We start from the raw sequence: 24,397 nt of genomic DNA on the forward strand, positions 1-24,397 counted from the left end.
TCTTACGTTGTTACAGTTTTAGTGTTTTACACTTCCAGATACAACCATCACCTGTGATTTTGCTGAAGATCAGTTAACTGATTGCAGCTTTGTATGTGGTGGCAGGGTGGGGTATTGCTATCCTGGGCTCCGCAGCTTCTGTGCCGGAGCACGAGGCGTTGCGATCTCTAAAAGGCGTCTCTTATCGAAGCCGCTCAGCAGGATCAGCCGCACACACTCACACGCCTGCACGCACACATGCACGGACAGCTTCAGTGATATGGGTCCACGGCAAAGAGGCAGGAAGGGTCTTTGCATAGACTTCCACAGCAGCAGTTCATTGCTTCCACACTGTGAAGGGTTTTAGAGGCACAGAGAACAATGCAGGGTCTAGGTTTAAGTATGGGAGTGGGGAGAGCACCAGGGACCAACGGGGAAGCTCTGGGGGACTGGCGAGGGGCAAAGGCCAATGAGGAGAACAGGGAGGGAGAACCTTTTAAGGCATGGAACATAGAAGGCAACAAGGAGGTGGAGGGGCCACGGGCCAACCAGGGAAGCAGAACTGGGGTAGATAAACGTAACAGAACAATGCATCCTGGGAGAAGCCTTTCTCGTCACCCTGACCTGAGGGGGTTCTTTTGGTGCTAGGGACTTGTCCCACCAGCAGACTCTCATTGTCCCTTGTAACATACGCTCACCAGCCACCACAGTGGGGAGGGAGGTTTTGGAGTGGAGGGGAAGGGCTTTTGTACTGTTTGCACCAGCAGCAACCTTCAGTAGAGGATGCTAGTGAGATAAAGATTCAAAATCTTTTTTTTTTTTTTTTTTTTAAATCACACTGTCAGTCTCTTTTTCAGTAACTGAAAAAGTTACATTTTCAAAATATCAGGAGGTTGTGAAGGATGATGCAATGAATGGGACCATAATCACAAATGCACTGAAAAAGACAAAAAGATTTGACTGCGTTTTTGGTAGCACCAGTTAGAATAGCATCAGCAGAGGCTATACAGCCACTTTCTGTACAAAGAATAAAGCAAAGCAAATAGGTAAAATTGCAAGGATGTACCTCCTCAGAATAGCTGTCTCTGGGATCGTGCTTCAATAGTAAAGGTGTATATGGTTGAAGTTTCGCTAAAGGAGATTTTCAACAGAAAAGTGTGGGAGGCTTCGTTGTTTTGTTCTCTGTTTGTTTTGGTTTCTTTTTCAATATCTGTTTATCTAGGCAATTGAATAAATAAATAAATAAATGCCACTACAACATTAGTCATCTTTCTCAAAAGCGCAAGAACACTTAGTAGTGTCCTTCAACACATTTTTGAAAACCTGCACCTTAAGCATTCTGTTAAAGAGAGTGTACCCAAAGAAGGAAGTTGTCCACTAAGGATTCATAGAATATATGACTAAAGAAAATGTTGTATTTTCAGAAGATAACATAACTGTGGGTGGGAGTGGGATGAGTTAAGCACAAACTCCCTAACTTCTGTTTTAAATGGAAATCTATCCTTCTTTTTTGTTTGATAAATATATACTTCAAAAATATGCATATATTAGTGAAGTACTTGGCACAATAGTGGAGAAAACTTTTTCCTAGATCATAATTTTTTCAAAGTTCCCATCTGCTGCATATTTCTAAAAATGTAGATTCCAAGGTATCTTGTTCTTGGTTTATATACTGATATGGAAGAAATACAATTTTTAGACTACAAAGGCCACAGGTTATGCACTATATTAGAAAATGATGCATATAACCAGGCAGAAGTACCAACTTAGGTATACCTAAGTATTTCAGTTTTCTGAAGTAATGCAATAGTTATGGCAATGTAAATTTGTAGATGGAATCACAGAATTAATTAGGTTGGAAAAGAACTCTGAGATCATCAGGTCCAACCTTTGACCAAACACCACCTTGTCAATCAGACCATGGCACTAATGCTGCACCCAGTCAGTGTGTATAGGTTGTGGTTTGATTAGCCTTAATCAAAGATTCTGTCATAGGATTTCTATTCAAGCTTATGAGCTATGACTACGGAGCGTAAAGGTCTTTACTGGGAAATATTGAAAGTTCTATGCTGAATTCCATCTACTTTGAGCTGGTTTAGGGGGAGCTGGTTTACCACTGTTCACAACAAATCACATCCTAGTAGGTACACCTGGAAGCATTTACTCCAGGTCAAAACAGGTGATGTTTACAAACTTTATCTAAATTTTTAACCATTTATTTATTTCTGGGCTTAGTTTTCTAATGAATTTTACAAGAAGGATTCTTTTTATACAGTTTAAGTCACTGTAATTTAGTCATCTATATCTGTCTCTAAATTATGTAAAGTCTCTTCCGCTTGTCTTAGGTCATTATTTTAGAACTGAAAGAACAGTGACTCTATCTGTCTAACAGTCATTCACACTGTCTCCTTCCATTAACTATATTGAGCACCAAGAGGAGCTGCTCGATTCACATACTTAACTTCTAGGTGGCTAAAATCAGATTAGACAAGTCAGTCTGCAGAATAACTTACATTTCTCCTGCATTTGAAATATCTTGAATCTTGTCATACCAGCACAGTACTTATATTTGCAATAATCTAAAATCTCCATATGGACAGACAAGTTGAAAGAAAGGAACACATTCCAAAAGTTGCAGTTATCTATCATTATGGAAAGAACTTAGTAAAAACATGAAAACTTGGAAATCATTCCATGCAACTAGTTGAGTGGTTAAGAATCCTGTCGAGATGTAGAACCCTTTTCTCACAGAGTATCTACTTTCTTCTGAAAGTAGGAAATAAAATGTCCTCCCGTTTCAGGAGGGCCTTCTGTGGATTATGGAAAAACATGACATAGGGAGTAAATATTTTCAAATTATGACACATTAGTCAGGGTATCTTAATTCAGCACAAAGTGAGGTATATTTATTCCTCAGAAGTGTAATTCAAAAGGATTGGGGTATTGTTTTCTTGGGTTTGACTTTTCCCCCATGTATTAATAACTCAGAAGTTACTATATTGATTGTCAAGAACTGTTCTGAGGTGATCTTAATTTGACAAGAAAGTAATTTCCAGAATGTAAGATCTCTTCTTTTAAGAAATGGCTGCTAAATTCTGCAGTCTTGGGACAATACTCAGAGTTTATATGTACTGCTTGAGTGCTGTACTGAATTCAACACAGAAGCAATACATAGTCACTAGAGTAAACCAGTAAACAATTATATGAGGTGGCTTTAGTATGCAATAGTGGGAAATTCACCTTCCCTTATTATTTATTTTTTTTTTAATCTAGAAAACTGCAGTCATAAATCATGGTTAGGTCACTTTCAGGTTGACAAGTTGGTTTAGATGATGCAAATCGTGTAGTTTCAGCCAAATAACAACTACTCCATATCCTGGTGCTACATAGTAACAACCAGCATCATTGGCTGCAGCACTGCTGCCGATACTCAAAACTGTATACTTCTGTCACATAAAAATTGGGCTCTAAAAAATAGTCCTTCAAACATGTTCTGGTTATTTTTTCTTCACAGCATTCCATACAGTGTTGTGTTTAGGGTTTGTGACTAAGTGTTGAAAACACGCTGAATTTCTGAATATTATTGAGCAGCTTTTAAGCAGTGTCATGGCTTTTTCTTTTTCCCTCTTTATCGCCCACAGGGATTAGGTTGAGTTGGATTTTGTTCTGTTACCTATGATCATCTTCTTCTTTCTTCTTTCTTCTTTCTTCTTTCTTCTTTCTTCTTTCTTCTTCTTCTTCTTCTTCTTTTTTCTTCTTCTCTGATTAAGATATCTTTATCTCAACCCATGAGTTCTCTTGTTTTTTTTTCTTCCTATTCCTTCCCCTGTCCCTCTTGGGATGGTGAGGAGAGTAAGTGAGCAGGTAAGTGGTGCTTTGCTTTCAACATAGGTTAACTCACCAAAGCACTGAATCCCCTAGCAAGAGGACAAGGGACCAAAATTATGTACAACTCTTGCTGTAATTTAACTTTTTTGATTCAGTTACTTCCTGTGCAACACAGGTTTTTTTACCAGCCATTGTGATTTTTCTAATATTTCATTTTTCCTTACTTATATTTTGTTGCTCTAATGCTTCTTTAAATAACAATATGCTAAACCATCTGAAATTTCTAATAATTTGTCATAGGTTAGCAAGCATAGTCCCGGAAGGGACGTCCTTGCTGAGGGGTGCTTACAGTTTCCTCTGGGAACTGATAGAACCTATCAGCTGGCCAGTTTGAATATGGACAATTCTCTAAGCCACTTAAAGTTGTGAACACCTCTGTGATCCACATTTAAGAATAGGCAAACTCCCCCTCCAAGCTCTCTCTCGTTTCCGGCGCTGGCACAGGTGGCTGCGGGCCCCGTGTGGGGGCCAGCGGGCCCGGCCAGGCCCTGCTTGGGCCAGGCCGGGCCGGGCCACGGCCATCCTGGAGCCATGGACCTGTTCCAGCCATGGAACCCCCCCCCCACTGCCTTGCCGTGGGCAGCCGGAGCGGCTCGGCTCTCCCCCCTCTCCACTGCGATAAGAAAAATTCAACATTCCAGCTGCAAAGCTGCAAGGCCGAGGTGAGATTAACCCTTTTACTGCTGTGAAGAGCTGAAAACCTGAGGGAAGAGAGAGAGGAGATGCTTAAAGCTGAAATTCTGTTGTGAAGCTATGATATATCAGAGTATCCTGTTGTAATTTCATGAAGATATGGGGGGTGGAGTGTTCAACTCGTAAGCAAAAGCACCTGCGCCGAGATAGGCAGATGCTGACGCAGCTGTAATTTCATGAGAAGTTTGGACAGGGAGAGATGAACCAGATGAGGACTTTTGCTCCAAACGGGAAAGGAGAAAACCTCAGTCCCTAGAGATGGACCAGATGAGGACTTTTGCTCCAAACGGGAAAGGAGAAAACCTCAATCCCTAGAGATGTTCCCAGAGATAGTCCTAACGATGAAGATGATGAAGACCCTTTGCTCCCAGGGAAGGAGAAGGGCCTCTGTTTTTGTTTCTGAACGGCTCAACCTTAAAATTGTACCCCAAAAAACTTCAAGAGTGGACCCTCGAAAGCAGTTGCAGGAAAAGCTGCAAGTCGGGGGAAAGGACTCACACGCAGGCAGAGAGACTCCTCTTCCTAAATGGACTGAACAATATTTGGAAGTGGGCGGCTGTCTCGTTGTGATAATGTTTTCATAGCATCAGCAAGAAGAGACTTCTCTTTCTAAATGGACTAAACAAGGTTATTATGGAAGTGGTAAACAGACTGAACATCTTAAGGGTTGTTTTTTCACATTGTCAGTGGGAGAAGGGAGGAAGGTGGGGGGAGGAGGAGAGTTCTGAAGGTGGTATAATTTTTTTTCTTTTCTCCATCTTTTAGGTCTGTTAATAAACTTCTTTATATTCTTTCAAGTTTGGTGCCTGCTTTGCATTTCTCCTAATTCGTATCTCACAGCAGATAAACAGTAATGAGTATTTTGGACCAAATCACTACATAATTCAAGTTGCTGAATTGTCAGATTATAATTAGAAGAATGATAAAACTATTTTTGCTTCTAGAAAGAAGAAATTTTTTTTCTGATACAGAAAAAACTCCTGTACTTATTACTAGTAACTCAGTTTATTGCTGATCTTGTTTATCGTGCCTCTTTACCACAGCTCTCAGAATAAGAAATCCATTAATATTATTGTTACTAGGAATATTTCATTATATACTTCAGAAATTTATAATTTAGCCCATTTGTGGAGTCTTTTCAAAGAACAGAACGAAAAGAAAAGGAGTCTTAGAATCCTCAGGCTTTCTTCATTCACAAAAGAAATATAATCATGACATTGAATTAACAGCATTTTTATGCAATAGAAACAGTCACACTGGTATACATTATTTTGGGTAGTTACTAGATGATTCTGAAGTGTGGAGCAGCAATGATTTTATGGGGTTTCAGATTTGGGGTGAACTTTTCTGGACAGAAATCAAGACTTAGAAATGGTCATCTAGTGATGTTTTATATACCCTACAGAATAAAAAGCACCTATAGTGTGTATAGTGCAGGAACTACAGGGCATGTGTGCCCTTTAGGCTGGTAGGATACCATAGGCTGTGCAGGATACAGTAGAGAAACTCAAATGGTGCTTAACACCTAAGTGCTCCTGGGGGGTTACACTCTTTGCTGACAGCTTTTTGCATGTGTTCAAGCTGTATGAGCTCTCATTAAAGTCAGCAGATATCTCAATACTGTATCATTTCTTTTGAACAGAGCTTGAAATTGAATTCATAACTAACTATAGATGATGAGGCTGTAGTGCTAGAGCTCACTTTATGGTCTCTCTTGTTTAACATTGCAGATGGACCCTCAAACCTCACCAAGTTTGTGTTAAAAAAAAGCATTCACCACAGAGATATAGTTGACCTAATGAAGTACTTAAAACCTAAGTTATTTTAATTCTTTTCATCCAGTTAGGATACAGAACATGAAGTTTTCTCCAGGGTAAAGCAGCTGGCATGTATGCTTTGAATGAATAAAGTAAGAATCACCTGTTAAAAAAGACAATACACTTTTGTTGGTTAGCAGCATGTACCTGAACTACTGGCTTTCCCTGAGGAAATAAAGGGATGGATTACTGTTGTCAGATATATGTAGCTATTTACTGGCTCATTTATCACAGACCTTTGCTTCCCTTGGAGTCACTGGAAAAGATTTTCTTTATTTAAGATGAAAACACTGATCCCAGACTAATGAAAAATGTTGTGCTGTTGCTGACTAAATTGCTGCGTCTAGAACATATGCATTTACCTAATCAGTATGTGCTCTCACCAATCTCTTTCCTCTTTATCAATGAAGTTTATGAACAGTTATTTGCTTTTTTTAATACCTATATACCACAATAGATTTTTTCTCAAAAATCTGATTATATAACATTGACATGTAATAGTTTCAAGATGATAGTGGCCATTTTGAGTCTCATATTTGGGCACAGATTATGATTGATACCTACTATGAAGAATAATCCTTATCAAAATAGAGAAAATCAAAGAATACCATCATTATTATTATAGTTTATAAAAACAAGTAGAACTAAATCCAGTATGTGCCTTTATGAAACTTTGCCAAACTATATTAAGGGAAATAATGATGGGGAATTCCCAGTTGTGAACCTCCAGATCAGAAAACACAGCATTGGTGATTAAAGTAGAAATAATTATTATTTCATGGGTCCAGATTTACCTCTTCAACTGATGGGCTTATTTAAAATTTCCAAGACAATTTAATTTAATTTTGAAATAATTTCAACATAAAATAAACTAGAAATAATATTAAAAATGCATCATAAAAATTTTGAAATATAATTAATCAGTTAACATAACAACACATTTTTCCACCTGTTGCTGAAATGAAGATTTTACATTCCTGAAACTGATTTTTAATATTATTTCACTTTTCCTTCCTCAAAACCAATACTATATTAAATTGTGTTTTCCTGCTATTTCTTCTGTACAACTTTTCACCTTGATTGTTCCATTTTTATACGTAAATTGTATTTCCTACCCAGTCTATAACCATTATTTGTACGTTCAAATTTACTGCATTCTTCAGGTAATAGCTCTTTAGTCCTTCAAGTGTCTCCCAAAATGTCTTTCAGGATACAATATGTTTATCCTTGATCAGATTAAGAACCTTTTTTTTTTTTTTTTCATTTCTCTGCACAGACTGCCAAAGAGTTTATGATATCAGACTAAGTTCCAGAGATTCAAATTTAAGTCAGAGTATCTTTTCTGTTTCCACCAAAGCATCTGAAGTTATAACAAATCCTTATGGAAGCAGTAATCATGAAGAAAACAGACAACAGTTAAGAATAAGGGTCTAAAACATCTCCACAGGTCAGTAGTTCACTATTTTAATGGGACAGTGACAAGGGAATACTTGAGGTCATGACAGCAAAAAAAAAAACTCACCTGAGTGAAAAAAATATTTATTTTTTCTCCATAAATAATTAAAATCAGCAACAAATGTAGCAGTTTTCTGGATTGCCTAGTGCAAAAATACTGCAGTGCTTAAAATTTTCATCATTCTAGGATATGGAATTATTTGGGGGGGGTGAGGCAAAACCCCTATTAAAGTGATTTTATGCAGTTACACTGAAGTACTGGGAAGGTACTTTTTCATCTTGATGCATAAAGCTCACTAACAAGAATATATTTATGACGTTCTGAGTTAAGCCAGAAGCAATGATATAATAATTTTCCAAAGATCTGTGTAAAATTAAAAAAGAAAATGCCAACCTAGTTCAACTTCTGTCTCTGTGATATAAGAACCTGGTTTAGTTACAGCCTTGGGCACTAACTCTATGCCAAAATTTGAGACAGACAAAATTTTCACCTGAATGTTCTGAAGATGTCAGTCATCTAGATGTACTTACATAGCTAAAATTTAATACATCAAGGTTTTGGGCCCCATGGTGATTGCTAACCTCATCACTCAGGTTAGTTTGCTCAAAAGGACAATTAATTTTTACTGCCTTAGCAAAATTGCTTACTTGCCCATTTATTTTCACTTTTGTCTTATTTTTCAAAGCCTGGGGCATATTCAATATTTACTTAAGTATTAAAAATATTGGTCCAAAAGCATTCCCAGAATGGAGGATGAAAGTGGAGGCCAGAAGTTTGAAATGAAAGTTGAAGTTAGTAAATAAGTGATCTGTATCAGTGAAACTGGTAGAAGTTAGTAGTGTTCGACTTAAAGTGGGCACATGTGCCGCTGATGATTAAGCAGTCCCCTGCAGTAGTGGGAAGATGTAGCTCCAGCATGGGATTTATTCCAGCCATCTGCAAAAACTTAACTCTGTGCAAGCTTCGTCGTGGAAAAATTTTATTCCTCAATTTTTTTCCATGATATGCAAGAATTATGTTTCTCCTTTTGCTCTAAATTTCTTTGAAAAAAACCCTTAATCAGATGGTTGACACACCATGAGAGAATATCAGCATTATTACTCAACTGTAATGATGTTTACCACCTGAAAATTCAAAAGAGAAAAGCAAGGCCTAATCTTAACTTGTAAACACATAGAAGCATTTATGAATACCCGAAAGATATTTTGATAGAAATTAACACACAATATTAATAACAATTAATGCTAATAGAACCTCACAATAACAACAGAAATCATTATAAAGTGGTTCAGAACAGAACTTTAGAATTAGAGTAAGTGAGAGTAAATTGAAATAATTGCGTGGTTTGGAGGTATAAATTCTGCATTACCTTGTTTCCTTCTAAGGAGTTAATTAAAGACATATTTCAGGAATATTATGAGAATAGAAAAAATTGCAAAGCCTGTAGCATTCAAGTCTGAAATCAAATGATAGGCAATCTCATTTGTCATCTTGAAAAAAAAAAAACCCAGAGGAAGCAGTATTACTTTACATATCCTTATTACGTTTTTCAAAGACCACAGTTTAAAACCTTCTGAGAATCTAGATAGCAATTACATTAATACCTTTGACATCTTTTATGCTTTGGGTTTAATTACGGGTAAAGATGGAGAGTGCTAAATTTATTTCCTTTATGGTTAGAGATAGCCTAATAATGCTTGTCTGTTTTATAGAGAGGCCTTTTTCTCATTTCAGCATAATTTTATCAGAAGTGACTGTATTGCAGCTTTAAAAATAAAGAAAGAAAAGCAGAAGCATTTGCTTTAGCTTAAGGAAATAGGAAGCATGATGAGGGAAATAGCAGTTCTTTCCAGTAAGGACCAATTAGATTGAATACGTACAGCATAGCAGTAAGGAAAGAACATTTTCCTCTATTTTAGATGAAACTTTGACATTTGGTAAAGTAAAAATGCAAAAAAGAACAGAGAGGATATAACCCAAAAGGATGAAGAATCCGGTCATAATATTTCCCTACAAAGTACAGTGTGTTTTTTCCTGTATTTTTCTTTAGACAAGGTATCATTTTTTTTTTTTTGCTGTGGAAACACTTTAGCATATGTGCCATAGTGCGAAGGTGATATGGCTACTGTAAAGTTTTGGGCTATTGCCCAATATATTGAATATAATGACAATATATGGACAGCATGAGCCCATAGGGAGTCAAAAAAGTACAAAATGGGATGCTTTGTACCTTTAGACCTTAAGTGAATGAAGGTATTGTCCCTGCATTGCATTTGTTCATCTACTGAAAGTGAAGCCATTATATCAATTTCCATGGCATCTTCTTCTGGAAATATTTTTGCTGAGATATAGTAAAATAAAAAGATGGAAAATGCAGAGGAATAATGAACAAAAAATGCACATAGCAATACTAACAGCAACAGACTGGATTGCGTCTATTTCTGTAGCATATTTTCACTGAATGAAGAATGACCTAAAAATCCTTCACTGCTGAATTTTACAGATACTATTTTCCTCTCTCGAACATCCTTGCATTTATACAGATGTCATTATTTTTATAGGAACATCCACAGCTCATTCAGGTTTGACATTGTGGCATTTTTTAATGCGTTCTGACAAACTAGTACTTTGCAGAGGTTGCACACACACAATGTACAAAAAATGGAAAAAAAATGTTTTGTTCTTTCATGGACAATGTATTACTGATAGGTATGAATTGTTATTCATTACTTAGGCAGAGAAACAAAACTGTAATGGCTTATTATTATTTAACAAAACTCTAATGTCTTATTATTATTTGGAGACCATAAAAACACTAATGATGCTAACTGGAAGAGTATTTTACTCTTGAGCTGGCATTAGATCAGTCCTTGAAAGAATAACTTTTTCTTTGCTAAGTAACTACTGGCAAGGTCAGGTTGCTTAATTAATTCACAAATAATGTTTGTGCATTATAAGCCTTGAAGATTGTACATTATAAAGTATTTTGGACTATTCTTTATGCATGTTCTTAGTATTTAATGAAATTACATTTTTTTGCCATTATTTTTAAGTGGGTTTTTCACCCTGATTTTAGAGTCAGTTATACCTTAATAAAATAAGTGGATTTTTCTTTCAGTAGTTCTTATAGGAAAAAAAAGGGTCATTACCTGCTGGATTATTAGGGACCTCTACACAGTGACAACCACATATCTGCCTGCGTAGAAAGGGTTATATTTCTTTCTTGGCAAATTTTCTTTGCAAGTATGTCCCAAAATATTTGTTCTGTATACATTTGTGGACAGTGGGGAAATGATTAAAATTAAAAAGATTAATCAATTAACTCAAATAAACAGCAAATTTTGTGATCATTTCTTGTGGTGGCTGGTGGGCTTGTGGTACAAGAGACAAAGAGAGTCCACTGGTGGGACAGTACCTAGTACCAAAAGATCCTCCCCAGGTTAGGGTGAACAGAAGAGGCTTCCCCCAGAATGCTCTCCTTTGGTATGTTAATGTACCCCAGTTCCGCTTTCTCAATTGGCCCGTGGGCCTCCCCACCCCTTCTTACCTTATATGTCCCTGACCTAGAAGGTTCTCCACTGCCTGTTTGCTTTTTTGGCCCTTTTCCCATCGCCACTCCCCCAGAGTTTCCTACTGGCTCCCATTCCCTAGTCCCGTCTGTGTATTGCTCCCGTGCCCTCAGGTCCTTGGTCTGTGATGTTCTCTCCTCTGCCCTGTATAGCCCTGGACCCTCCGTTGTTCTTCGTCTTCATCCCTGGAACCCTTCATGAGTGTGGCTGCAATAAACCTCTCCCGTGGAACTCTATATGGAGATTCTTCCTGCCTCTTTGCCGTCGACCCATTTTAAGGAGCTGTCCATGCATGTGTGCGTGTACGCATGTGTGAGTATGTGGTGGTCCTGCCGAACATCTTCGCTCTGGAGATGTTTTTAGGAAGGTCGCAGCACCTCGCGCTCTGGCACCGCCAGGCCGCAGCGGATAGTTCACGACAATTTCTGATTGGAAAAGTAACTTCAAAATAAACATTGACAGTGCCTGAATTTGGTTTTGAGAAAATTAACCTGCATTATTAGCTAGACATATAGATAATTTTTTCTCTATCTTTGATCAAAACTTCCAGTTTTCAGAAAACGAAAATGCTTTCAAACTATTAAATAAATATGCATATTACCAAATTAGAATACCAAAATAAAAATTGTCAAATTAATATGTATATTATTATATAATCCACACATTGCATTATTGAGAACAATTCTAATTTCTTCAGTAGCAAATATCACTTCTGACTTACTGTTGAGGTACCCAGGAATTCAAACTTAATTACATCAGCTGAATGTGGAAAATATAAAATTAATCTGGGTTGAATACTTATGTAAAATATAATTTCAATAATGAAAATAGAAGGATCTGTGGAAAAGAGAACTGAATGGGGGAAGGAATTATAAATAAAATTTTAATTTTTCTTTCACATGAAATCCCAGGTTTTTTGTGGCAAAATGGAAAACTTTTTACAAACATTTTTAGAGTACCAGAGCAGATTGTACATAAGAATCTTTCCCTCCTCAGAAATACGGAATGTGAAATTTAAGCTTTGTGCTGTCAATCACCATCTTAACACTTTCACTGTGAAGTGATTAACTGTTCTGAAAAACATATATTTGCTTCTATGGAAAACAAAAATACCCACATAAAACACCATCATCACCACATCAACAACAGCAGCAGGAGAAACGTGACATAGCAGAAGTTCATTAGTAAGTGCCCAAAGTCCTGTACTTTGTTGATGACATTGCTAATGGAAAAGGTCCGAAAAATGATACACCAAGACAAATAACCTGATAAATGTGAATAGTGAAGTAGGATTCAAAGACAAGAGAAATAGAGAAAGGAATTTTGAAAGGAATGGGAAAGTTAACTTTTTTGAGGAAGTACTGTTAGGGCAAGTGGATGTCTCAAGAAAACTCTAATGATGTTTAACTGATTCCAGAAATCCTCTGTCAGCATTTCTGAGTTAGACTAAAGAAACTTCTGTCACAGGGGAGAGCAGGCCAGTTCACATGACCTAAAGTGAGATCAGAACTGAAACAGTTTATTGAGAACATGACTTAAGAGCAATCAATTAGCTAATATAAGCAGTGCAACAGATAAACCACACTTACATATTGTTAACATCATTAAACACAAATAAACTTCCAAACAACTTCACTGACCTTCACTGTTCCAAGGAAGTTCTGTTTCCTTCTCAGGCACCCATCAGTGGGTCCAGCTCAGTAGGGCCCCTGTCTGGGCAGGAAGGGCTGTGTGGAGCTGAAGAATAGCGCTGCTGCTGCTGTTTCCTTCAAGTGGAACTTTCTGTGGTTTAGTTTGTGCCCACTGCCCCTTGTCATATCATTGCGTATCACTGAAAATAGTCTGGCACCATGCTCTTGACACGCTCTCTTGTACACATTGACAAAATCCCCCTCTCAGTTTTCTCTTCTCCAGGCTAAACAAACCCAGCTCCCTCAGCCTTTCCTCGTAAGAGACATGCTCCAGCCTTTCACTGGACCTTCCTCTGTAGATCTTTGTCTCATACTGAGGAACACTGAACAGGACACAACACTTCAGGTGTGGCCTCACTAGGGCTGAGTAGAGCATCAGGTCACCTTCCCTGACCTGCTGGCCACACTCTTCCGATGCGCCCTAGGACACCATTGACCTTCTTGGCCACAAGGGGGCACTGCTGGCCCATGGTTACCTTGTCCACCAGGACATTAGCATGTTCATGGTGAGGAGAAGTAAAAGGACCAACTTTTTATAGGCAACAGATTGCTATAGTCATGTGGTACTGCAGCTGTAGGAGCTGAAGTTGCTTATGTGTTTACCTAGAACTCAAACAGCTTGTACATAAGCATATATTGTTGCAGTATAGCACTTCTCAGAATAGATTGTCATTTACACTAAACCATAAGATGGAATTTTCATGTCACCTTCATTTAAACCTCTAGTACATGAATTAATTTTTATATTGTATTATTATTATATCATCATGGTAAATTCAACTAACTTTCTACTTATCTCTAAATCAAAACCCTTTTCTGTCCAAAAATGGCAGCAAATACTAAGATGTATAACTACAGGTGTATGTTAAATATTCCTTGTATTTTCTGTTGTGTCTTCATTTGAAAGACCTAGAAAACTTCAAATAATGAACCTGAGATTTTAATGCTTTTGTTGCATTTCAAATACAGCTTTACAATTTCAAACTTTTCTTTCTACTATTGAATCTTCAGTAAAGGCAAGGTTATCCTCACACTTTATTCTGTGAGTTCCTGATCATTTAAAAGATTTTTGTTGAGCAGTTCCTTGTACTCTTGTGTGTTTTCTTGAAAGATCTGAACTGAAATCAGTTATCATGAGCCATAAAGACATTTTGAAATTAGTAAATAAAGTCTTATCAAACAAAGGTTTAACAAAATAAATTGAAGCATGGAATCGGGTATCTTCTGCTCTGTTTCCCACTGCAGACTGTTTTGAAGATCACAGTCTTGTCAGAGCCTTAGACTATGAAAATATAGATGATAACCCACCTAAATAAAAGAGAAACTTTTCATTGACCTTGATGAACTTTGAATCACTCCTGTACTTCCTTTTTACGTGAACTTTCTATATCATAGAGCTAATATCAATTGCTGACACTTTAAAGTATTTCCAGTGTGTTAAATTGCAGCACATAAAACCAACCGTGTCACAATATTTTCCCAGTTCTCTTTCCAGTTTCCCACATCACAGTTGGAATAGCATTTTTCTTTGTTTTCATTATTACTCTGCCTATGACAGTGTTGCTTTTCTGCGTACCGTTTTCCATGTTCTTTTCCGTATACACTTCATTTCTTGCCAAAATCTGACATTCTGTCAGCATTACATAAGATATTTATCTCTGTCCAATTTAAGTCCTGTACTATATAGTGCATCTGTGAACACTGATCTGTTATGACAGATAGTGCCACTGAAAATGTCCGCATTTTACTACTTTCTTGAACCATTTCTGCTGTATTTATGAGTGTAGTAGAACTTTTGGTACTTACATTAATGTACCAAAAATAAGCAATGGTTCTATTAATTATTTTACATTTATTTTCCTTTTGAATGTCTGTCATCTACTTCCATCTATTTGTTAACATATAAATATTTTTCTTCTTGCTTCTGGAAATGATAAGAAGGAAGTTAAAAATATTATATTCAGGAAAAAAAGTATATTTCTTATTCTCCCTTATTGTTCATATCCAATATGTAGCAATTTCCTAGTAAAGCCTCTGTTTTCTTATTATAAAATTAGTAATAGTTACTCCTTATATGGAAATATGTTAACCTGACCAAAAAAAAAAAAAAAAAAAAAAAAAATCTTTGCAACTCAATGAAATTTTATCCCATTAAAACTTCATGTACTATTTTTTTATTTTCCAGTATAACTTTAAGAGATAGCAAACAGGCAATTTTGACAATAAAAATGTAATAACACAATGAAAAGGAATATAAATGTTAATAGCATAGGTTCCTTCACAAGGTACTATTTTCTTTTAGAATTGCTTTAGTTTACCGTATATATCTTTAACTTCCTACATCAATTAGATTAATTAGAGCTGAGGTAATTTTCTCTCTAGTAATATAGTAAATAGCATAGGTCTGGATTTTGTTCAGAAGATGAAAAAATTAGAACATCCTGTTTTAGAGAAGTTTCTTTCAATACATGTGTAGATGTGATTTTCTGCAGCTATAGTAAACACTTGTATCTGCATCTGAAAAAGACGATTTAACCCCAGACAAGCAACCAGGCATCACATTCCCACTCACTCACTCTGCCCATGAGTAAAAGTGAGAAGATTCATGGGTTGAGATAAATACAGTTTAACAGGTAAAGTAAAAGCTGTGCACACAAGGAAAGCAAAGCAAGGAATCCTTTCACCACTTCCTATCAATGGGCAGGTGTTCAGCCATCTTCAGGAAAGCAGGGCTCTATCACACATAACAATGTCTAGGGAAGACAAATGCCATCACTCTGAATGTCCTTCCTCTTCCCCCAGCTTTATATATAAACCAAAAAACCCAACAGCAAACAAACAAACCCTCCCCCCCACCAATACCAAACCACAATGATAGCAGATATTAATCTATTTTTTAAACAAATTTAAAAGCCAGTTATGGGAAAATAACTATTCTAGAGAACATTACAGATTAAGTTAATGGTCTTACAGAATCATAGCATAAAATTCAGTGTATGTGAAAACAAAAATTGAACAAAACTGAGTAGCTGAGTGACACCTAAAAACCCTACAGCTATGTAAGTCTGGAATTTAATGTTTAAAACCCTTGTAAACACAAAGCAGAAAAAGAAACAAATGTATTTTCAGACCATGCACAAAGCAGATAGGTCATTACATCAAATTTCATAGAAATGGCAAAAACAAAAACAAATTCCTTTGCATAAATATATGAAAATAGATAAAGCTGTTTTCTCCTAGCTGCCTGCTGAAGTGACTAAGATATATTTCAGTGTTAACTTTCATGTGTAGTGTCAAGAAAATGATGGACAGCTCAAATTATCTAGTACCTAATGATGCCACATCTTGCGTCTTCTGACATATAATGATGACACCTACCTGCAGTAGAAAATCTGAACACTTCCCCACTACACCTCATCTCCCTTTCAGGGGTTTTTGTTCCTTTTGCTTCTATTGGAAAACAGACATGAAACTACATTGTTCTGGCACTAGGAACAGGCACCTCTTTTGCAGTCTAAATATATCTGAGAGTAGCTAAGTATTTTAGTGTAAATTTTTACTTTTCCTCCAAAGTGTTTACTCCTTGGATTTCTCCAACACATTTATGAACAGTAGTCATTCTCTCAGCATTCAAATGGTTAGCTCAACTGTTTGAGCTCTCTGATTCATCAGTAGGACAGGTTTACCATATTTCTGATCATACAAATTGCCTTTCTTTACATCATCTCCACAATTACTTTTAAGCATGTATGATTACACTGTGCCATGTTTCAACTGACTCCTCACACCATTAAGAATATTTTCCTGTATCTGAAATACCTAACTTGTTTGGCTCTTTGTTTGTTCAGTTTGTTCTGCTTTCTCCATGGCTGTGTCATAGGGGGACTTCAAAGTCATCCTTCAGCTGGGGAGTATATCCCTGTCCATTTGTACCACAGAATCCTTTAATTACAGATGCTGACCTTGAATTTTGTATTATTAAATTTCTTCCTACCTCAGATGTTTCAGTGTTCAAAGTAAATTTTTTCTATATTTTATCCCAACTGTCCTTTTTATTGACAAACTCTTTCTATCACTTTGTGTCATCAGCAATTTTTATCAGCACATTTTTTTTCTGTGCCAAGTGGAAATGTTACACAAAGTTTTCCCTAGACTTATCCTTTAATACCATAATTGAATTTCATACAGTAGAATCCAGCTTCTTAATTGAGGCATTAATGTTCATCTATGCAATAAGATAATCTTTGAAAAAGGTATGACTGTGTTTATACACAGCAAATATGTCCACAAGAGGCATATGAAAATCTATAAACATTTTCTAGGTAATATATAAATGAAAATTTGAAGTTACTCCTTATTTACTGTTAATTAAAGAAAGATGGTGATTTGGAAATGAGAAAAAAAAAATAATCTTCATAAAAATTCTCAATAATAAAAAGAATTAAGTGACAGGATAGATTTTTTGGGGAAAAAACCCAACCAAACAAGCAAAACAAAAAACTCAGCTGCAACACCACAAAATGGTTACAGTTTACAATAAACCATCTGTAAAAAAAATAACTCTGCAGTAAAGAAATAGTTATTGAAAACTTTCAGAGTTCATCATAACATTAAGAAATAAAATAATAAAAATATATATAAAACTTGCATTATAAACTTGCCTTCCACGGAATTCCACAGGTACACATTGTTTATCTAAATTTATAAAAAGGAAGGAATCTTGGTCATCTTATACCATATTTACAATGATTTTCAGTTCTTTAAAGGATCAGCTATATCTCCACTGGATTATAGAATATCCAAATTTAGAAACTGAAAGCAGATGTAAAATGTAGTGTTTAGAGTAGCATTTCAACTTCAACTAGTGCTTTGATAAGTATGTTTTGGATATTAATTGAGTTTATCATAATAGTTCTCTTGGACTCATTTCTGGTAGCTCCATTTGTTTAAATGTAACTAAAATTAAGGAAGATCATGACAGTTTTTTCCTTGTTTTAATATGTTTTAAAACTTTGTACATCCTCAACCTATGAAGAATCTTTCATGAAATTGGTTGTCTCTCAAAATTGCCATTGACTTCAACAGAGTTACTTTTATATGTAAAACTTTATAAATAATTGCTTCTTAGTTGCTTTCAGGAAATTGGGATGCTTCTTCTGACATTTTAAAGTACATAGTCTTTTTAAATATCCGTATTCAAACTTTAAATTTTTTAGCACTTACAATGAGTATTTGTATGAACAGGAGTACTTGTTAGCAAATATATCATATTGCTATTAAAAACATTCTCAGATTCACATATCCATTTAGTGTTGAAAGCATTGTGTTGATTAAAACAAAAATCAGTAGGCAAAGTAGCTTAGAAGTGTCCTGAAAGTAATATTGCCAGCTAAAAAAACCTCAATAGATTTTAAAATTTAAAAAAAATCATTTTTTTTCCTTTGTGGCACAGACATTTTTTAAATGTTGGTTTCACCTTAGCAGGATTTTTTTAATAATATATGAATAGTATTCCTACTTTAAACAAAAGTCATAGATATTTTCATGAAAGAAAATGCATTGTAAATTCATTTAAAGACATCTTTGGTGTACAATTTTAAGTGCTTGAACTATTATATTAAAATTATCAAGAGTAACTACAGTTTTGTGTGGTATTATTAAGAAATAATACCACAGGGACACCTTCCACTAGACCAGGTTACTCAGAGCACCACCCAACATGGCCTTGAACACCTCTAGGAATGTGGCATCCACAACTTCTCTGGGCATGGTATTTATGAAAAATGAATTGGTTGGTTGGTTGGTTGGTTGGTTGGTTGATGGATGCTGTACATCACTATGACTTGACAATATTTGGCATTTCCTTTGTGTAAGTACAGAATATATTGTGAATGAGAAGTAGTTTCTGGGGAAAGAAAAGGTCTGGGGCTATTCTGTGCTGCTAGTTGAAATTAATTAAATTATCTTTGTTGAAAAAATAATCAAATATTATACGTATGATGTATAAAGGACATGAAGTAGCCCTCTCCCCAACCTGGCTTCAGCAGGTCTGAGCTGGATTATCATGTCTAAATTTGCCACTTCAATACAAATACAGATGAATAGAAAGGGATTAGAAAAGATTTTAAGAAATGTGAATGAAAAGAGTGAGTGAATCCCTGTCCTTTAGCCTGGGATGAACATTAAAGTAACTTTCAGGACTGTAAAGGGCTGCTGTAAAAAGGAAAACAGCATTTTATTTTCCATATCTCTGCTGGACAATGCAAAAAAAAAAAAAAGGAATAGGTTTAAATTAAAGCAAAGCATATTAATGCTAGAAGGTATTAATAACTTTAAAACAGCAGGATCAAATGAAGACTTTTGATCAGAGGCCTAGGGTCTTAAAGAACATGTAGAGGAAAAAGTGCTAGAAGTATTAAAAGTGTATTTTATTGATCTCATTATTAGAGCCCTAAAGGATTAGATAATTTCCTAATGTCCTTTCTAATGTTATTCCTTGAAAACTTGTTTCAAGAAACAGCATATTCACACTTTCAAAACAAACTATTTCACAGAACTGTTGGTTTGTTTTGGGACATTGTGTCTTTCATTTTTTTTAAAGCTTAGCAATTTTTCTCTCTGTTCATTTTTTACGAGCAATGAGACATAATGATACTTTGAGCAAGCAGCTTTGAAACTAGCTATTAAGGAACTTTTAGAACTTTCCACTGACATTTTGATACTACAGCAAGTGACTCAAAATGCTTGAGTTTTTAATGGCTCTAACACGAGATCTATAAGCGAATCATTCTCTCTTAGAATCACTAAATATGCTGAGTTGAACGGGACCTACAAGAGTACCCAATCCCACTCCTGACTCTAAAGGGCAGTCCAAAACTTAAACCATATATGTTCAAGAGCACTGTTGAAATGCTTCTTGAACACCAAGATGGTGTTCACTTCCCTAGGGAGCCTTTTGCATTGTTTGTCCACCCTCTCGGAAAAGAATTTTTTCCTAAAATCCAGTCTGGACTTTCTCTGGCACAGCTTCGAGTCATTCCCTTTCATCCTTTTACCACACAGCAGAAAAATGAGATCACCTTCCTTTTTGAGCTTGTTCTTGTGAAAAGTATCACAGAAATATTAATTATCATAGGTAATATGGTATCAGCATTCAAAAGAAATTGAACCTAACCATCAGTGCTCTAAAACTGAACAATACTGACTGAAAAAGAAAAAAGTTATACAAATTGAGCTGATAAAAAATTATCTCCATCGTTGTTTTTATAAGAAGACAACTTCCAAGTTCCTTGGAAACACAAAACCCCCCATAACCAACAAACAAAATAATCTCTGGTTTTCTTTCTGAGTTTCAGAATATTTCTTTAAGAACTTAAGTATTACTGAAAACTTCAAAACAGTGACACAGTTTAACCTCATCTAATTTATGCAAAACATGATCCAATTTAATGCAGGAAAATCTTTTGTGGTGTGTCTTTCTTTTTCTAGCTCTGTCAGTATCCATTGTTATTTTAAGAGTCTAACCTGATACAATAAAAAGATTCCCAGTTTGAACTATATTGTTTTTCATTCTCTTACCTAAATTGAAAATAAAGGACATGTAAATTTAAAGTCACTCTCTTTTTAATGGAAAATATATCCCATCAATGAGAACAGGTCCTACACTTTCAGGGCTTTTTGTTGTTCCCAGTGAGGATGTTGTAACTCATACTTTCATCATTCAGAAATACAGTTGTCAAAATCTGCAGTTAACTACTATTGCTACTAAGTGACCAATCCAGCAATTTAAGCAATTTTCTACACACCTTAGTCTACACAGACCTATGGGTAAGATAACATCAGGGGATATTTTGAAGTTGTAAAGCCTTAGGGAACTGGAAACAATCAATTATGACCACTATTCTGACACACACATCTCATGATTTCCTTAATATTTCCTGAAATTGTTTGTTGGTGTTACAGGATAATCACAGCTACTGTTCCAGCTGTATCATTAAATACTATGTGAAATTGGAAATAATGCAGGCAAAGTGCCATAAATGCTGTCTAAGTAAATTGTTCATCTTAGTTTCAAAGGACAGAAGGTCAATATTGCTGTCCTGTTCTTCTGAAGATTTAGTTTGTTTATAGTCATTCACGACAAGCAGGAACTACAGTTTCAAGGAAGTATCAACCAAAACATATTATGTGTTTGGTTATTTTATGACTATTTTAAACACCTGACAAGCTTTTAAGTATTGAAAAACAAATCTTCTGTTACTGCAGTTGAAAAACACACACCAGGAAGAAAAATTCATTTATGTTAAAACATTTATTACCAAAGTATCTCATGGTATTAGCTTTTAGAAAAGGCATCTCTGACTGGGAGCAATAGTTTTGACTGGCTAAAAATATGCCCAGCAAGTGTAACTGCAAATTTGCCTTTCATTTTTGCTTCTTCTGAAAGGTAGAGCTATTTCTGGAAGTGATTTACCTTGTAACTTGAATAAGTGTGTCATTCTCTTCTATTCCCACTGAGAAACAACATCTAACAGTGTACTTGTAAACAAGAGCATGGTTCACCACGTGTAACTTAGACTGTTTATTTCCTGACATTGAACTGTATATGTTTAACTTTCTCTTAATACAATCTTTATATGGAATTAAAGTACAATAAAATGTCCTATAAACCTCACTTTGTTAGTTGAGAACATGTATTAAAAAACTGATCTAAATGACCACTTATCTGAGTTATTAATTATGAAGCCTATAATTTGACAATTAAACTTTCCCTTATCTATTTTTTTAATTGGCTCACACTGAACTTCAGAAATTACATTTGACTTGTTTTTCACCCTGTGAACTCAAGCTGTTTGAAATGTAGAATTCAACCAATGCATGCTATTAAATCTTAGCTCTGAAAGAATCTTCAAAAAATACAAGTCCGTGTGTGTGTGTATATACACCAGAAACATTAAATCACTGAATTAACAGAAGAATGTCCACAGATAACTCACAAATAATTAATTTTGTATATTTCACTTAAAATAGAATTTGTCAAGTATTTTGCCAGTGGGTATTCCATTAGAAAATGCCAGTTTGGTCAGACTCAACCATTTCAAACAAATACACATTCCCCATTCCCCTTAAAATTTTCAGATGGAAGATTTCTCAATCCAGTCATTACATTCTTAGTAAAAGTCAGAGATAACTTTAATCCCAGAAGTTTTGTCCCTTAGAGAAATATTTTGAATGTGGCATAAGTTTTTTTTCATTAAAATCGCTATTCAGAAAGATATCAATCTCATTTCCATACAGACCTAAACAGGCATCCATGAGATTCTATAGATGTCTCTTTTAGAGCGCTCACCAGAACGTGGGGTCCTCTTGGTCCTATAAGTTACAAGAGATGCTGTACTGTGTTTTCCATATCCTCTACCAAAACTATACCTCCTGAAGTTTAAAGCCACTTTCTCCTTTTGAACCTATTTGTTTTTCAATAAGTTAGCATTATTGGGGAAGTGAAAAGTTTGAAAATCTTTAATGGCTCTCAGAAAAGAACAGAAAAGGATGTGTAAATACTAATCCCCCCACATTTTACAGGACTCTGATGTCATTGTCACTATCCATGATGATGTTTTTTAGCACTACTATGATGTATTTTATCTCATCATGATGTAGCACAGATGTGTACAAAGTATATAAGGTATATGTTTTCTTAAATATTTCTGTAAATTTAAAATAAATTATGTGTAAGTTCATACTTTTTTTTTTTTTTTTATGGAATATGTGATCTACTGCTCAGAACAATGATGAAATTTTCAGCATTTTGTTTCAAATGATACTTTAACTTGTTTTCAACAGTCTAAGGTGCATTCCTCAGCATGTATAGTTATCTGCATTTTATTTTCTTGTTTATTTTTGTACTAGTTTGAAAGCAAACCAGTGAGAAACTCGAACTCAGAACTACAATTTAATAGGAAAATTAAAAATAAATACAATAGTACAAAAACACTGACAGTGTTAGGATACAACCCGACACCCTGCTGGGCAGGGTGGTAGCCTGATTGAATGGTAGCTGCAGTCCTCTTGAGGTGATAGATGTGGTTCTGTTGAAGCGGTGATCCTGTATAAGGGTCTGGTCTTCCTCTGAAGGTCCAGTGGTGGTTGTGTAGCTCTTGTCCTCTGGGAATCCAGTAAGCAAGGGCTGAGTGTGTTGTTCCAAACCTCAGATTATATCCAGGTAGGAATGCTTGATTCCTCCACCTGGGCAGAGCATCTCACAGTGGGATGATGTAATTTTATGAGTCATACAGTGAGGCTGGATGGTCCATTTACAGAAAAATATCTCTCCAGAGGGAATTATCAGGGATATGTCATGGAAGAGCTAAAGAACATTGTCCCACCTGGTTTTAATGGATGGTGATAGAATACATACTTTTAGTTACATCTTACATTGTGACCTAAGAAAAATTTTCAATAAGTCTCCTGAGGAGGAAATGAACACCCAACATTTTTATTTATTTGTATTGTAGGCAAAGGAAGAGATTAAGAGAATTGAATAGCTACAAGTAAATGCACACAATAGAACTAAATTCAATATATTGTAACACTTTGTATTTTCTTACAACAAAATTGTTGAAGAAAATTTTTACTTGCTTAGCATTCTGAACATAGCTCTCTCCTGAGGACCTGGACTTGCTGGTTATGAATTATTCAGGTTGTAAAACAAAAGCTAGAGACCTATAGGAGACATACTGAATTTTTAAAATTTGTGTGTGGCAGAAGCTGGGAATAGCTCTGTTAGTATTAATTTTGTTAGGATTGCTGGTGCTAGAAATACTAATTTTTGTCATAAAACAGCTAGAACAAAAATTATGGTCTTCTTGCTTTAGTCTACAACAAAAGGTCCACGTCTCACCCTCTTAGAAAAGATTTGCATGAGCTAGAAGAAATGTCATGTTTTAGTAATTAATTAATTAATTAACATCTAAAAATATATACTTATCTCTTCATAGAACATTCTGAAGCTAAACAATTCATCTTTATTTTTTATGGAATTAAATGTAAAGACAATAAGGACTATAAGTACAGAAATATTTGTTGGTTCAAACATTTGCACATGTAAGGATATAGACCTATCATATTAGTCAAAGAAATAAGGGTTATTTTCAAAATTTAAGTCACCCACCACAGGATTTGAAAGAACAAACATGAATCAATGGTATTTTATCAGAATAGTTAAAGTATTATCATAATTTAATCACTGTATAAGATATTAAAACCCCTTCATTGATCCAATCATCAAAGAGATAGTGTCACTAT

This window comes from Coloeus monedula (genome assembly GCF_965178545.1).
Source record: "Coloeus monedula genome assembly, chromosome: 3".
NCBI classification, from domain to species: domain Eukaryota; kingdom Metazoa; phylum Chordata; class Aves; order Passeriformes; family Corvidae; genus Coloeus; species Coloeus monedula.